The sequence below is a fragment of the Scylla paramamosain genome, chromosome 3 (assembly GCF_035594125.1).
Source record: "Scylla paramamosain isolate STU-SP2022 chromosome 3, ASM3559412v1, whole genome shotgun sequence".
NCBI lineage: Eukaryota > Metazoa > Arthropoda > Malacostraca > Decapoda > Portunidae > Scylla > Scylla paramamosain.
The window spans coordinates 40,504,299-40,520,521 of record NC_087153.1 but is presented as its reverse complement, the minus strand read 5'-3'; the positions used below and the strand labels follow the sequence as shown (position 1 = coordinate 40,520,521).

General features: G+C 50.9%; 1 protein-coding gene across 3 annotated transcripts in view; it reads left to right on the top strand.

Annotated features, from left to right (window-relative positions):
* Window positions 1-16,223, top strand: part of LOC135096181 (uncharacterized) — a 69,381-nt gene that overhangs the window by 40,228 nt on the left and 12,930 nt on the right. The window lies entirely within an intron of this gene.

Here is a 16,223-nt window from a genome sequence, read left to right as displayed (position 1 = left end):
GAAAGGTTCCATTGAGAAGGTTCAACACGGTGCTTCTGTCAACATGAACGGTGGTGGTGGTGGTGGTGGTGGTAATGATGAGTACTGTTATTTATAGTAGTAGTGGTTGCGGTGATGATGTGCAGTAGTTGTGGTGGTGTTTGCGGTGGTTATGGTGTGTTGGTGGGTACTGTGCAATATGATAGTGGTGATGGTGTTGATGGTGATGTTGCTGTTCCTGTTAGTGGTAATGTTGGTAATGAGTGTTGTAAACTGTAGTAATGGTGGTGATGGTGTGGTGTGGTATGGTTCTTTATGGTGGTGGTGATGGTGGTGGTGGTGGTGGTGGCGCGGCGTCCTCGGCAGTGCATCACGTCGCGGGAGACACACGCTGGTGGCGGGGAGGATGCGCGGGGGTGAGAGGCGGCACCTGGTAATTAGTGACAAGGACCGCCACGCCCTGAAGCTACGAGTGACACACACACACACACACACACACACACACACACACACACACACACACACACACACACACACACACACACACACACCTGGCTCTTCTCCTCCTCCTCCTCCTCCTCCTCCTCCTCCTCTACTTGTCTTCAGCAGCGAAGAAATTAGCAGAAGAGGATGAGTTTGCCACATCCTCCTTAGATTCTTGCTCTTCGTCACCATTCGTGCATTGAGGAGGTGCCATCGTGCCATAGTGCCATAATACCATAGCCACGGCACTGAGGAGCTCTCCTCCAGGTGTGTGTCGGAAAGAAACCTGAGTTGCGTTGTACCAGGGGCATTCCAGGCACAGGGGCGGCCTTGGGCGTGGGCGGAGCGCGGTAGGTGGGTCACCTCCGTAACCATCCTCGGGTCAGCGTCCCTTCGTCCCCTGCCGCGGCCCTGGGGTGGGCAGAGCCAGGGCGGGGAGCGGCGGGCGGACCGGGGAGGGACGAGGGCGGGGTAGGGCGGAGTAGGGCATCGCGGGAACCTGGTGGGCGTCGACCCGGTGGTGATGGTGGTGAGTCACGGGTCGCGGTGAGTCACCCAGGTGTACGAGGCGCCCCGCTGGCTGCCCTACAAGGCGCGAGTGTGTGGTTACCTATCTGTATGTATCTGTTTGTATTTTTTATGGGATTAAGTGGAGGTTTTTATGTCCGTGTGTGTGTGTGTGTGTGTGTGTGTGTGTGTGTGTGTGTGTGTGTGTGTGTGTGTGTGCGTGCGTGCGTGCATGCGTGCATGCGTGCGTGCGTGCGTGCGTGTGCGCGCGCCTGCGTGCGTGCATGCGTTGTGTGCGTGAAACATTCAAGCCTTGATTACATAAATTAAATTATGAGTCATTTATCCTAATGAATGCCGGACTTCCGAATTAATTAGGTGACAGCCATTGTTCGCCATTAATTACAATTCCCCGCAGAAGCAAACAAACGGACGGGGCGGTGACTCGCGGTGCTACAGGAGTCCTGGTGCCCTTCAGCCTGGCGGAGGAAAGCTGACCGAGTGTCGGTGAGGGAGTGGGAGAGTGACGGTGGCGTGGCGAAAGGCGTCTAGGCGGGTGATGGATACGCTAACCGAATATCCTAACTGAATACCCTAACTGAATACCCTAACTGAATGGGCTAACTGTCACTGGCGCTGGGGGTAGAGAACGGGTGAAGGGGAATCCTCTATGGGTATCTGAGGGTGGATTTCTTTTTCCGTGGGTCTCCTTGAGGGTAAAGGAAGGTAGGTGCGTATGTGAAGTCATGTGTGGACAGGATAGGAGGCCCTGACCTGCGGGACGCCGTGACGCGGAGAGGCAGCGGTGGCGAGGTGAGCGGCGCATCTGACAGCCACGCGTTTTTATCATTCTTTCACACCAGAATCCTCAACAATAAAACAGCGAGTTGCGATTCCCCGTCCGTGTCCGTGATTGTTGCCGTCTGGGAGGGTGGCAGCTGAGGTCTCCCTCCCTCCCGCCCGTCTGTCCTCCCTTCCACCCCTCCCAACACCTGCCCTCCACCCTGCCTTCCCGCTCCACGCCGAGGCTCAGGCCGCCCGCCACCCGATGTCTGACAAAACAGGCAATGCATCGCCTCTACACCAAAATGCTTCCAGAATTATGATGAAACATTGTGAGGTGAAAACGCGGCGGTTTGTGTTGTGGCCGCCGTGACACACACACACACACACACACACTCGCCGTCATGTATCGTGTTCCCCGCGCCGCGCCATCCGGTGCAGCACGTCAAAACAATGCCAGACAGGCGGCCGTGTGTGTCGATAATGATTAAAAATTACCCGGAAATGAATATGACAAGAACGTTACGTGAATGCGAGGCTTCGGCGGGAAAACCCAGCTGGCTCCCTCCTCCGCCCCCTGGGTAGGCCCACTTGGGGGAAGGGGGAAGGAATACTTATTTCAACCAATACAATGTTATAATAACCTTGACTAGTTCACTATGACACCAGTGGGAGTAATGTGGCTGTTTCATGCGGAAAGTTGTGAAGGCGGTGAGTGAGTGCGAGGTCTTATCACAATCTCAGGTTTATCTTGAGGGTATCTTTGGGAATGTCTCACGGCGCTGTGCGTTGGCGGGACAAGGAACCAACAGGCAGGCAGCCAGTCAGCGAGGCTCTGCCGCAGCGCCGCGCACCGCCACTGTGAGTCTCCTGTTCTGTGTTGTGTCTGTGTGAGGTGCAGGGGGTGAGGGAAAGTCTTCATCGTGTCTGAGATGCGTTGTGCCTGTGGCATCGTGTCCGCCTTCCCGGCCCCGCGACGCTTTCAAGAAGTGGACAAATATTCCCAGTGTTTATTATTGATTTACAAGCCACCAAGTGTTAGTTTAGTTAATGTGCTGGCGTCCCTCGGGTGGCGGCGTGGTGTGAGGCTGGCTGCGGTGGGGAGGAAGGGGGTGGGTGGCAGATGAAAGAGAGAAGGCTGCGGGTGTGGAGGAAGAGAAAAAGGAAGCTGGGTGGGGAAGAGGAGAAGGGTGGGCGGGCTGGGAGAGGGAAGCGGCGAGGTGTTGTGGGTATCGGGTGACGAGGCGACAAGAGGACGCGAAAGATGAATGAACAGCCTCAGACGGGCTAATTGGCTAATGTCTCGGGCGGGACCGTGCGGGGCGGGGGTGGGGGGCTCTCCGTGCTCAACAGTGTCGCTGAGGGGGCATGGAGGAACGCGGCCCTGTACTTAAGGTGCAGGACAACGGCAGCCTGGTCATACTGGCTGGGGGACGCCTCAAGTCGGGCATGAGTCACAGCGTGACAAAGGGCGGCGAGGCAGAGAGGCATCGTGGGGTGGTTGAGGCGCGTCGAGTCGCGATCTAAGGCAATGAGCCTCTTAAGTGGAGCCCGGCATGAGCCGACGCCTTTCACAGTGAGCGCCTCACGCGGCACACACTGACCCTCTCAGCGCGGGACGCCTGTGCCGCTGGTGCCAGGGTCGGGGTGAGCGTGCCTGTGTTGCTGGCCGGGCGCGGTGCGTCCCTGGCGGAGGATGGAAGTCTCGCCCAGACGCCACGGGTTAGAAATGCATGGGCAGCCTCGCGTTGCAGTCATGCCCACGGCGTGGTCATGGCGGTGCACGAGGCTGCCCAGGCCTCCTGACGCTCCAAGGGCTGGCTGAAGGAAGGGGAAGCCTTGGGGCTGCGTCTGCACCCACCCCCTGCCGCGCCACACTCGCGTTTGCTGTTTTGCCATTTTGGCCTTATCATGTTGCATATAGCACACACACACACACACACACACACACACACACACACACACACACACACACACACACACACACACACACACACACACACACACACACACAGCCTTCACCTCACCGTCCATTCCATCATCTCACTTTCTCCTTTTGTTTCTGCTTGTCTGACTCTGACCCCGCATACCTCCCCAACCTCTCTCTCTCTCTCTCTCTCTCTCTCTCTCTCTTCTCTCTCTCTCTCTCTCTCTCTCTCTCTCTCTCTCTCTCTCCTCTCTCTCTCTCTCTCTCATTATCCACTCCTGAAGCATCACCGCCACTTTGTGCTACCCTCCCTCCCTCCCTCATCTTTCCTCCCTTTTTTCTTTCTCTCATTTTTCCACTCTTCCTTCTCTTCTCTCCCTCTCTTCTCTCCAGCCTTTCCTCCCTCCCCTCGTCCGCTCCTCCATCACGCCACTCGTCTTCTCCACCGTCTCTTCACCTTCCCTCCCTCTTCTCTCCAACCTTCCCTCGCTTTTCCTCTCTCCGCGACTTTGGAGAGATAACCCGCCACTTGTCACACGAGGGAGGTGGAGGGAGGAGGAGGAGGAGGAGGAGGAGGAGGAGGGAGGAGGAGGAGGAGGAGGAGGATAACAAAACAGGAGGGAGACTTTAGCTCAGCCCCTTCTGTATTCCTTTACATATGACTCTCTCTCTCTCTCTCTCTCTCTCTCTCTCTCTCTCTCTCTCTCTCTCTCTCTCTCTCTCTCTCTCTCTCTCTCTCTCCTCTCTCTCTCTCTCCTCTCTCTCTCCTCCTCTCTCTCTCTCTCAAGACCCTCCACTCACTCTCCCTAATAACCTGCTCCCTTCTTGAACCCCCCGGGAGGCAGGCAGGCAGACAGGAGGGAAGGCCGGGGTGCAGGTGTAAGGTAGGACTTTAGGGGTCCCGTAACGCGCAGGCCACGCTTCCCGACCTGTAATGGGTGTTCTTGAGTCTAAAAGATTATTGGTAACTTGTATTTTTTTTTTTTGTTGATATATTGTGTTGTGTTTTTGATTTTGTAGAGACTTTTTGTAATCATTGACTTGTAACGTGGATTTTGTAATGGCCTACAATGCTCGCGTAGTGTTACCGGCGGACTGTGATGCGTGTCTGTAATGGTGTGTTCCTGATTTCGTATCTCATTCCACTCCAGGCTAAGTTTTAAGTCTCCTACAAGCGGTGTGCCAAATAAAGACAGACAGACAGACAGAAAAATTATGTGAGATAGACAGACAGAGAGAGAAAGAGATAGACAGACAGGCAGAGAGAGAAAAAAGAGACAAACAGGCAGACCTCTTGAAAACGCCAGTGACTCACTCTGCAATTATAATCCATGCCTGAAGTACAACCTTTCATTCTGCACCAGATCAAATCTTCGTGTGACAAATGCCTCTTGAAGACCCCAATAACTCCCACCTCTCGTTGTATTTTCTCCCCTCATTACTGTTACTAAGATACAATTATAGTGATTTCCTGCATTATACCATTGATTCTACGCCAGGTCAGGTCTTAAGTTTCTACAAGTTATGTGACAAATACCTATTGAAGCCCCAGCAACTCCCAGCTCTCGTTAGATTTTTCTTCCCTCATTACTGTTACCTAAGATATTAAAGTAATTTTTTTTTAAGTACACCTTTGATTCTACACCAGGTCAAGTCTTGTAGTGTGCCTAAGTCCCCATCAGGTGTGTGACAAACACCTCTCGACCCCAAAGATTAGAAGAACAGTGAGGGTTAGGCTTAGGCTAGCTTATCAGAGGCCGCGCTGTCTGCCCTGCCCGTGTGATGCGCCGCTCTGAGGGAAGGCGCCCCTGATCATTCACAAGGACAGGAACATAAGCACACTTGAAAAGGCGTTGACCTACACAGGGCAGCCCGTAATTAGTGTCTGATACTTCCTATAGTTGAACCTTTTCCCTTCAGATGTTTACCGTTCATTCCTGATTCATCTAACTTGTAATCAAATCTAACCTAACATAATCTAACCTTACCTCACCATACCTAACTTAAAACCTAACCTAACCCGACCTAACCTAACCTAACCTAACCCGACCTAAACCAATAAGAGTAATGACCTTTGACCTTTTCCCTTCAGATGTTTACCGTTCATTCCTGATTCATCTAACTTGCAATCAAATCTAACCTTACCTCACCATACCTAACTTAAACCCTAACCTAATCCGACCTAACCCAACCTAACCTAACCTAACCTAACCTAACCCGACCTAAACCAATAAGAGTAATGGCTTCAGCGTCTTACCTCCACCACTTTTAACAAGCTCTAGTGGAAGTTCTTATGGTTTTCAAGAGACTTTTGTTAGGTGTGACACTTTAAACATGGACTGCGCCGCCACTACATAAAAAAAAAAAAACCACTCGTAAGAATATGAATAATCATCTATAACCTTTGAAAACTGTCTCTCTGTAACGTAGGAGGGTTTCTGATAGTAGCAACGAAACTAATATAAGGAAAAAGGTCCCCTGAAGATGCCAGTCCCTATAGAAAACCGGCCAAAAGGAAGTCTGAAGTGCGAGAGTGTGTTAAGTGAGAGAGAGCCAAGCGTTTGAAAGTACAGAACGTGGTTAGGTTATCTACAGCGGCGGTGATAGAAATGAAATGTGAAGCGTGATAAACGTGTGTGTGTGTGTGTGTGTGTGTGTGTGTGTGTGTGTGTGTGTGTGTGTGTGTGTGTGTGTGTGTGTGTGTGTGTGTGTGTGTGTGTGTGTGTTTCTTACTTCCTGTCGGCCGTTCTCTGTAAAGGATTAGTTTGGATTATCAAGAATTCGTGGGATTATGAAAGATTAGAGAGAGATTAGGAATATTTTCTGTGATGGGATTCCTTGCTAAACGCTCACTCACTCCAAACGCGCTCCAAATGTCAGATATTATCTCTCTCTCTCTCTCTCTCTCTCTCGTCTCTCTCTGTCTCTCTCTCTCTCTCTCTCTCTCTCTCTCTCTCTCTCGCTCTCTCTCTCTCTCTTCCATCTTATATAATTGAATATTAATATTTACCGAAGCTGGAGCTGTCTTGTGGAGGTCAACTGGCCTTTTGCAGTCTCCTTATTACCTTACGAGGAGAGAGAGAGAGAAAGAGAAGAGAGAGAGAGGAGAGAGAGAGAGAGAGAGAGAGATGAGAGAGAGAGAGAGAGAGAGAGAGAGAGAGAGAGAGAGATGTGATGGGCGTTCGTTTCTTGTATGTTCTTACGTTTCAAACTTCATTCTTCAATTCTTGTGTCTTCTCAGTATTTTCTTTCAGTTGTTCTTTCGTTTAGGCTTTCTTCGTCTTCTTTTTGACATCTCTCTCTCTCTCTCTCTCTCTCTCTCTCTCTCTCTCTCTCTCTCTCTCTCTCTCTCTCTCTCGTCTCTCTCTCTCTCTCTCTCTCTGCCTTGTTTTTTTTTCTAGTCATCTTCTGTTCGTTACTTTTTTTTTTTTTTTTAAGGGGTTTACTTTCCCTACTGTAGATTTAACACACACACACACACACACACACATACACACACATACATCAGCCACTACTTTATTATCACAACCGTCGCACCACTTATATCTCTCAAGGCAGCGGCAGCAGCAGCAGCGGCGGCAGCAGCGGCGGCGCGTCGTTAAAAGGAACCCGGAAACAATAATATTTGTCAGCATAAAGGGACTTCTTCCGCTGCTCGCCTGCCTCGCCTCGCCTCGCCTCGCCTCTTTTCAGTCCGATCTCCACGCCTCGCTATTGAAGTGTTGCCGTGTTTCTGACGAGACCTGTCACCGCGAGCCTGCCGGGCGCCGTTGTGTGCTGTTTTTTTTTTTTTTTTTCTTTTTTTTTTTTTGCCAGAGAGAGAGAGAGAGAGAGGAGAGAGAGAGAGAGAGAGAGAGAGAGAGAGAGAGAGAGAGAGAGAGGAGAGAGAGAGAGAGAGAGGGGGGGCGGAGGGGGGTTTAATATAGTAAGAAAGAAATCGGAAATGACGAAAGAAGGCAGATAAATATATAGAGTCAAAGAAAATGAGAGACAGAGAGAGAGAGAGAGAGAGAGAGAGAGAGTGAGAGAGAGGAGAGAGAGAGAGAGAGAGAGAGAGAGACATATATAAATAAGTTCAGGAAGGATGTGAGAATGCTAAAGGGAAATCTTGACGGAAAACATTGATCCTCTTTGTGTACATCATGGGACACGCAATTCAGCTATAATAATGATAATAATAATATCTATTGGTCTATGTTTCTACGTTTGTTTCTGTTATTTTCCTTTTTTTTTTTCTTTGTCTCTATCAATCTGTTTTACTTTCCTTTACTATCTATGAATTGGCTCTGTGCATTTACTTAACTATCTACGCAACCTTATCTTCCTTTACCATCTACAAGTTCTCATTACCTATAACTGCCTATCTACTTACTTTTCTTTTACCTTCTGTACGTTGCAACCATCAATCTACTTTACCTTCCTTTACAACCTACAAATTCTCACACCGTCCCACTGCGGCGGTAGAGACCCAAACCTAACCAGGTTTCGTTAGAGGCAACACTTGCGGTCGGCCCGGCTGATGACAAGACACTGGGGTAGGCGAGGCGGGGCGAGGGTAATGGAGGGAGAGAGACGCGATATCACGGCAGAGCGGCGTTGGGAGGCTGCTCTTACTCGCGGAAAACAGGATGATGGCTAGATGGCCTGAGCGGGGAGGCGGGAGGCACTGCAGGAGTCAGCACAGATGCTTCGCAGGGCCTAACTGAGCTCGTATTTTCAAACACTTCTGCGTCGCACCTCCTCTACTTTCAAAGTCGAAGTGACACATATTTGTAAGGATGTTTTTTTACGGTTCTAGTGACAGATTATCAAGATTTCTGCATTATTAACAGGAGAAACATTGTCTTGAGAACCCTGGTAATCATTTCTGTGGCCTTTTGAAAATAATCATGGTGAGAGAGCAGACCGTTTCAGAATACGGCTTTATAATAAATTACTCCGGTTCTTAAAGGTGTTTTTATGGTTCCAATGACAGATTAACAAGATTTCTACACTATTTACAGGAGAAACACTTGAGAAGCCTGCTAACCATATTTGTAGCGCTAAAAATAGTCATGGTAAAAGATAGATAGAGAGAGAGAGAGAGAGAGAGAGAGAGGAGGAGAGAGAAGGAGAGGAGAGAGAGAGAGAGAGAGAGAGTTTCAGAATACGGGCCGCTGTGTGTGATGGAAGGCAGGCTTTGTCAGGGTGCCGCGCCGCACCCCGCACCGCCCTGGCATCTTGGGTACGGAAGGGGGTCTCCTCACAAACACGGCTGGCTCGTCTCGCTCCTGACGGGTTCATATTTCATCCATCAGTCTCGTGTGGGCTTCAGGTGGATATTATTTCGTTCCCCTTAATGCCTAGAGTGCCGGCTGTGTTAGGGAGAGTTCGGGGGTGGATGGGTGCCGGAACGTTCGTGAGGTGCAGTGATGATGGGGCGTGCGTGTCGTGACTGAGATGTGCTTGCTCCCTATTCAGAAACGCTTTGCTCTCTCCCCACGACTAATTTCAAAGGCCACAGAGATGAATTGCCGGGTTCTCAAGAGTGTTTCTCCTGTTAATAATGCAGAAATGTTGTTAATCGGTCACTAGAACCTTAAAAACATCCTTAAAGACCCGTGTCACCAACTACAGCCTATTGAAAGTAGTAGAGCCTATAGGCAAAAGTATTTTAGATTATGGTCCGTTGTATGGATATATAGATACCGTCATGTGCTGTTAGGCTGTTGGATTATGTGATAGTGTTTAAACTTAGTTATACTGACGTGATTGCTTTCTTCTCAGCATCTTCTTATTTTACCCGTCTTCTTTTCCTGTTTCCCCTTCCTTCAGCTCTCTAGCAACATTATTTACTTACTACATCCTCTAGTTTTTAGTTTAGTCAGGTTACCACACTCGCCTTTGTGGAGTGAGGGAATGACGGGATGAAGGGGTGAAGGGGATGAAGGGGTGAGGGGATGAAGAGATGAAAGAGTGAGGAGATAAACGGTGTGAACGGGTGGGGGATGAAGAGATGAAGTGGTGAAAGGGTGAGGGGATGAAGGGGGGTGAGTGAGATGAAGAGATGGAGTGAAGGGGAGAGGGGATGAGATAGTGAAGGGATGAAGGGGTGAGGGGATACAGGGGAGGGTGCGCCGTGTTGCCGCCTCGTGCGTGTCGTCACACTAATGGGCCAGCAATGGTTTGCGGCTGTCCGTGTTTGTCTCGATCATTCAAGCTTATGTGCTCGTCTCTCTCTCTCTCTCTCTCTCTCTCTCTCTCTCTCTCTCTCTCTCTCTCCTCTCTCTCTCTCTCTCTCTCTCTCTCTCTCTCTCTCTCTCTCTCTCTCTCTCTCTGCCTGTCAGTCCGTGTGTGTGTGTTCATTGCTGCCGTCTTTCCTTGCTTGTATGTCTGTGCTTATCTGTCTAACTTTATGTCTGTCTGTTTATCCATGTCAGTGTCTTCTCTATCTACCCGTCTATCTGCCTGTCAGTCTTCATTTGCATCATTATGGTGACATACACACGCACACACACACACACACACACACACACACACACACACACACACACACACACACACACACACACACACACACACACACACACACACACTGGGGACAAAGCTTCATTGCAAGAGACGGCAGTGGGGCGACAGATCACCCTGCGTCCCTTACAGCGTGGCGGTGGACGGGGGGAAGCGACAAGAAGGGGCTGAGGTGGTATGCAGGTGTGGTGTGGGGCTGTGGTGGTTGTGGTGGTGTGGTGGTGGTGGTGTGGGTGGCGGGCAGCAGACTGGGTATTGATCACACAATTTGCCATCAGTTCCACCGCCTCCCCCTTCTCACCTGCTTCCGGGGGTGGTCTGTGGTGGGTTGTGGTGGACTGTGGGGCGTGGCAGGGGCGGCAGGGTCGAGGCAGGGCAAGGGTGAGCCACGAGACGACCTACTGACGGTGTCCTGCAGGATTGGTAGGACTCTTGGACATACAGCAGTGAGGGGACAAGTAATGGTTTTGTGGCTTAGAGGGCGTGGAATGGGTGGGTCGCTGGGGCCTCTTGCTTCCTGACAGCGGGACTCCTGAGGGGCTGCCGGGGAGGGTGAGGACGCCCCGCCCACTGCCGCACCTCGCAGGGCAGACGATAATATTGATAGCCTGTGTGTGTGTGTGTCGTGTGTGTGTGTGTGTGTGTGTGTGTCAGGAGTCGCCGCTCCCTTGCCTTGGGCTGACTGACCGATAGACCGACCCGCTTTCTAGCACTAGGTCGCGTGGCCTTGACTGACCTTGCCCCGCCGCCCCCCGTAGACCCCGCCACAGTGCGGAAGTGAAAAGGTGTCCAAGGTGTCCTTCCCTCACGATACGAGACTTGCAGCGTCGCCTGAGGACAGCACGGCGGCCCGCAGGAGACACTCGACCCCGCCCCGCTCACCCCCTTTCCCACGCCAAATGTGTGACAGCTTGAGTGTGGCCGCGGAGGATTGAGGAAGGGGCGTTGTGCGGCTGAATGGGTGTCACGAGGGACAGGCTGTGCAGGGGCGTAGTGCGGTGCAGGGCAGGTGGTGGCGAGGGCCGCCGTGCAGCCTGTGCTGGGAGGCGGGAACCACATGCACACCACACCGGAAGCTGCCGCGCAGGTGTGTGCCACTCCCACCCTCCACCACACACGTTCACAGCCGCCACGGACATCCCTCCACCACCGTAATCTCCACAACCCCCGAATCCCCTTCCCTCCCAACACTTCCACCACCCACGCACGTAAACCGTTTTATTCAGCGCGTGTTATTTCTTAGCGTGAGGCGTGCGGGGCCAGGTGCGTGCCGCTGTACCACACACCGGGGCGGCTCAGGCCACGGGGCATGGCGTCTGTTTCCCGTAGGTGGTCAGTAGTGAAGCAGAAAGGAAGTGGCGCCCTGCACACAGGTTTCCTTATTCTCGTCCGTCTGCTGGTGTCAGGGAAGGCTGGAGGGAGTGTGGTGCAAGAACACGTGTGTGTTTCGTCACGTACTTTGGCTCCTAGCAACGCTAAGTTATCTTGGGTGGCGGCGCTCATCTCCAGGACGGGAAGGCGTTGCGGTGTGTTCCTCGAGTCTGGTGTCCGTCCTGGCCTCGGTGGCGCATGACGCTGCTGCAAGGGCGTCCTCTCACCGCCGCCCCGCAAGTATCCAGCACCCTGCAGTACCCCGCCCTCCAGGTAGTCACGGTCACTGGTGCCTCTGTGAGACGAGGCAGTGCAGGCGCAGCCAAGGTGGTGTCGGTGAGGGGCGGGTGATCCCCGAGGTGGCGGCGGGCGGCGGGGACGGTAATTTAAGACCAGTTAAGAGTGTGCAGGTGATGAACAGGTGGCTTCACAGGTGTCAGTGCAGGTGTTACACGTCCTCTCCTCCTCTCTCCTTCACCTGCGCCAAGTGGTCGTCGACCCGAGAAGTACCGCTTGCCTCGTGGTGCCTCCCTACGGGGCTCACCTGACACACACACACACACACACACACACACACACACACACACACACACACACACACACACACACACACACACACACACACACACACACACACACACCTTGCCCCCCGCTCACCGTCCTCACGCCGCCCCTTCACTCATCCTGAGGCTTCACTCTTTCGTCACGCAACCACTGTTTCTAAATCTGCATGTCATTCATTTATATGCGTGCGGTCTGCGGCCGTGCAGGGGACCGCCGGGCAGCCCTCAGGATCCCGCGAGCCACCGAACCACCGACATGCGGACCTTTGCGGCGATGTGTGTGTGTGTAACGCCGAGTGTGGTTGTGTTACTACACCAGAGAGAGAGAGAGAGAGAGAGAGAGAAGAGAGAGAGAGAGAGAGAGAGAGAGAGAGGAGAGAGAGAGAGAGAGAGAATCATCGTCAAGTGGGTCTCCTCATGAGACAGTGCAGGCGTCATCAGCATCAGTGTGGCGGTTCAATGCATCGCTAATGGGACACTCTGGGTTTGGGACACGGAGCGGGGGTGGGGAGTTGGGAGTGGCAGGACGGGACGGGACGGGTCTTCGGCTGCTCACTGCGGGCCACTCCTCTCTCCTCACTCCTCACAGCGCCGGATAAAAGCAGATGAAACAGTCAGCAAATAGATCAGCCATGTCTTCGATTCACAAAGCGCTGACGGAACTGACCTCATTTCTCTCTCTCGTATTAGTATCGGTCGTCTAGTCTTCACATAGATAGTCATGCTGGTCGTTTGAGTCGTGTTCTTGTCTGATCTTGCAGTGTTGGTCGTCTGGTCGTTATATTGCTAGTCGTATTAGTTGTTTGAGTCGTGTCCTGGTCTGATCGTGCAGTGTTGGTCGTCTAGTCGTCATATAGATGGTCGTTGTGGTCGTCCTGGTCGTTGTCATGCCTGGTAACGGCGCCAGTAACACTCGGCTTCATCACTAATGCCTTGCCCTGTTCTCCAATAATGTGATAGTACCAATATTGTCTCCCCCTCTTAAAATACACAAAGGACAACAGCCCGGCATGCAAATGAATATCGGTACTGTTTATCCGCGCCATTATCCGCACCATTATCTTTGTCGTGTGGGTAATTGGATCTCGTGTCCTCGGCCTGATACGATGCGGGTGTTTGGGCGCCGCGGCCACGCTCGACTTTGTATTAATTTCACGAAATGCCGAGAAGCAGAAGAAATATGAGCGGTTATCAGGAAGTCATCATTGTATTCCTTTTTTTTCCTCATGTCTCTGATAGTTGAAACGTAACGCCTGAAAAGAAAATCAGCAGTTGTCAGCTGAAATTATCACTTAAACTTAACGTATCTTTCTCTTATTTTTTTTATTGTTATTAATTTGACCAAATAGCGAAAAAAAAAAATGTGGCTATCAGGTGAAGTCGTCAGGTAAAACCAATCTATTCGTTTCTTTCATGTCTCCATACTAATTTAACATAATACCGAAAAATCTGAGTGGTTATTACGTCGTGTCATCAGATAAAGTCATGACCGTATTCCTTTCATGTCTCCTTTGTATATTTTTTTTCGAAATAAACCAAAAAATAAACGTTATGAGTTAAACCCATCACGTAAACTCAACGTAGCGAGGATCAGATAAAGTCATCAAGTAAAGCCAACGTATTCCTGTCCCTCATGTCTCCTTTAATGCTTGAAATTATGAAGAAGTTTGTACCCAGCAGCCTCGAGGGCGCGGCGACCCCCACGGCAGGCGAGGCATCACTGCATCACTCGCGCATGCGCACCAAGACCATTCATTATTCTTAAATGTTTCAGCGCCTTACCCAGACTGTTTATAACCGACTGCAGTGGAAGTTATTGAGATTTTCAAGGGCGTTCATATGATTCTATTGAGTTCAACAAGAATTTTGCATCATTAATTGGAAAAACACCCATAACTGACAGTCTCCGTAGCCTTTTAATATAGTCCTCATGAGAGAGCAGTGTTTAAGAATACATTCATATGATTCTACTGATAGTCTAACAAGAATCCTGCATCATTAATTGGAAAAACACCATGAGAACCTAATTAATGATCTCTATTGTTTATGAATAGCTTTTAAGAACACGTGTACATGATTCTAGTGATAGTTTAACAAGAACTCTGCATCACCATTGAAAAAGATACCCGCGAGAACCTGACAAATCAACTCTGTGGGGCTTGAATACAGTCCTCATTGACGGAGTAAAGTGCTTAAGAATGCGAGGTTAAAGAATGGAGCGTGATGTGACGTGAAGGGCTTTGTGTTGCAGAGGGACAACGCCTGCACGGGGATCTGGCTTGGAGGGACACTCGTGCACCTGTGTCAGTTAATGATTGCCTCGAGTCTTCTCTGTTGTCGGGATCAGAGTGGAAGTTACGAGGCATGAAAACACTTTATGATAACAGTTGGGTGGAATGGCTGAGTGTTACGTTGACTCTCTCTCCTCTCTCTCTCTCTCTCTCTCTCTCTCTCTCTCTCTCTCTCTCTCTCTCTCTCTCTCTCTCTCTCTCTCTCCTCTCTCTCCTCCTCTCTCTCTCTCCTCTCTGGAGGAAGCACGCCATCGCCTCAGGAAGTTGTAACCATATCACAGTGCATTGCCTCCCGTGCCTTTCTCCCATGGCAGTCGTTGGCTGGTGCGCTGCTGCAGGAGGGCGGGGCGGGATGGGCTGGGCTGGCCGGGGGGTGCAGTGTCCTCACGCGGCATCCCACGCTTCCTGTGTCCTCCCCTTTGCGGTCTTGTTAGGATTCATGTTTGCTATGTGTCTGGTATGTGGCATCTATTTCTTTCCCTCTCCCACGTGATCTGCGACTGGACTGGATTCTCAAATATTTCGCCGTCTTAACACGACTGATAGCAATAGAAGGGATACAGGAGTGGAGATGAGACGCCGAAACGTTTGAAAACTATTTTAAGTTATTCTGATTACTATTTCTTGCGGATTATAAATAGAAGGAAAATATTTACTTGGCAGTTTATTCAGTAACTGGAACGTGTGATTATTTCTTGCAGATTCTGAACGGAGGGAAAAGATGTACTCGATAATGTATTCAGAAACTCGAGGATATGATTATTTCTCGCAGATTCTGAACGGAGAGAAAATATGAACTTGATAAGCTATTCACAAACTCGAACTTCTGACTTCTTACAAATTCCGAACAGAGAGAGAGAGAGAGAGAGAGAGAGAGAGAGAGAGAGAGAGAGAGGAGAGAGAGAAAACATCTATAATCTACTCAAAACTCAAACTTATGATTATCCCTTGCTTATTCTGACCAAAGGGAGAAACGTATTTGACATTCTAACAGTTCAGTATGCATTACGTGGGAAGCTGCCGTGTTTCCCCGTGGCTGCATCGCCTGGGAGGAAGGGGCAGCGTGACGGCCTTCTTGCATAGTCCGGCGTGGCGGTGGGCGAGTGAAGGGCGGCGTGGTGAAGACATGGTGGCGGTCTCCTCCTCGCGTGACCGGGATGGAAGAGTCAGATGCAATGTTCTACTATGTTCTCCCTGGCCTGTGTTCCCAAAGTGTCTCTGGGTCAGTCAGGCAGCCATGTACTGGACGTGAGGATGACTAAGAGTGACACGCAATGTTCTTGTCTCGAAGAATCTGTGTTGAGGTTTTCTTTCTCTCTCCTTCTTCTTTCATCTATTTTTTCTTGCAGTTCCATCCTCTTCCTTTTTATCTTCCTTATTATTTCGATTCTCGTCGTTATCTTCCTTCTTTTACTGCCTTCCTTTTCCGCTCCTTGTTCACTCCTCCTCCATCTCCTCCTCCTGTTCATTGCTGTCTTCCCTACCCAGATATTCATCCTTTCCTCCCTCCCTTCCGTCCTTGTTCATTCCCCCTCCCCCTCCTTCTCCTCCTCGTCGTCCTCCTCATCTTCAAAACTAATCATCTTTCTTCCCTCCCTTCCTTCCTTCCTTCCTTCCTCTCTCCCTCCGTCTCGTTCATTCCCCTGCTCATCCTCTCCTTCCCATAACCACCTTTCTCTACACTTTCTTCCTTGTTTCCCTTCCCTCCTCCTTCCGCCCTCCGCTCACTCCCCCCCTCCTGCACGTCCCCGCCCTTCCCCAAGCCTGTATCCGCCAGATGGGGAGGACACTGCTCCCGCTGAGGAATGACTA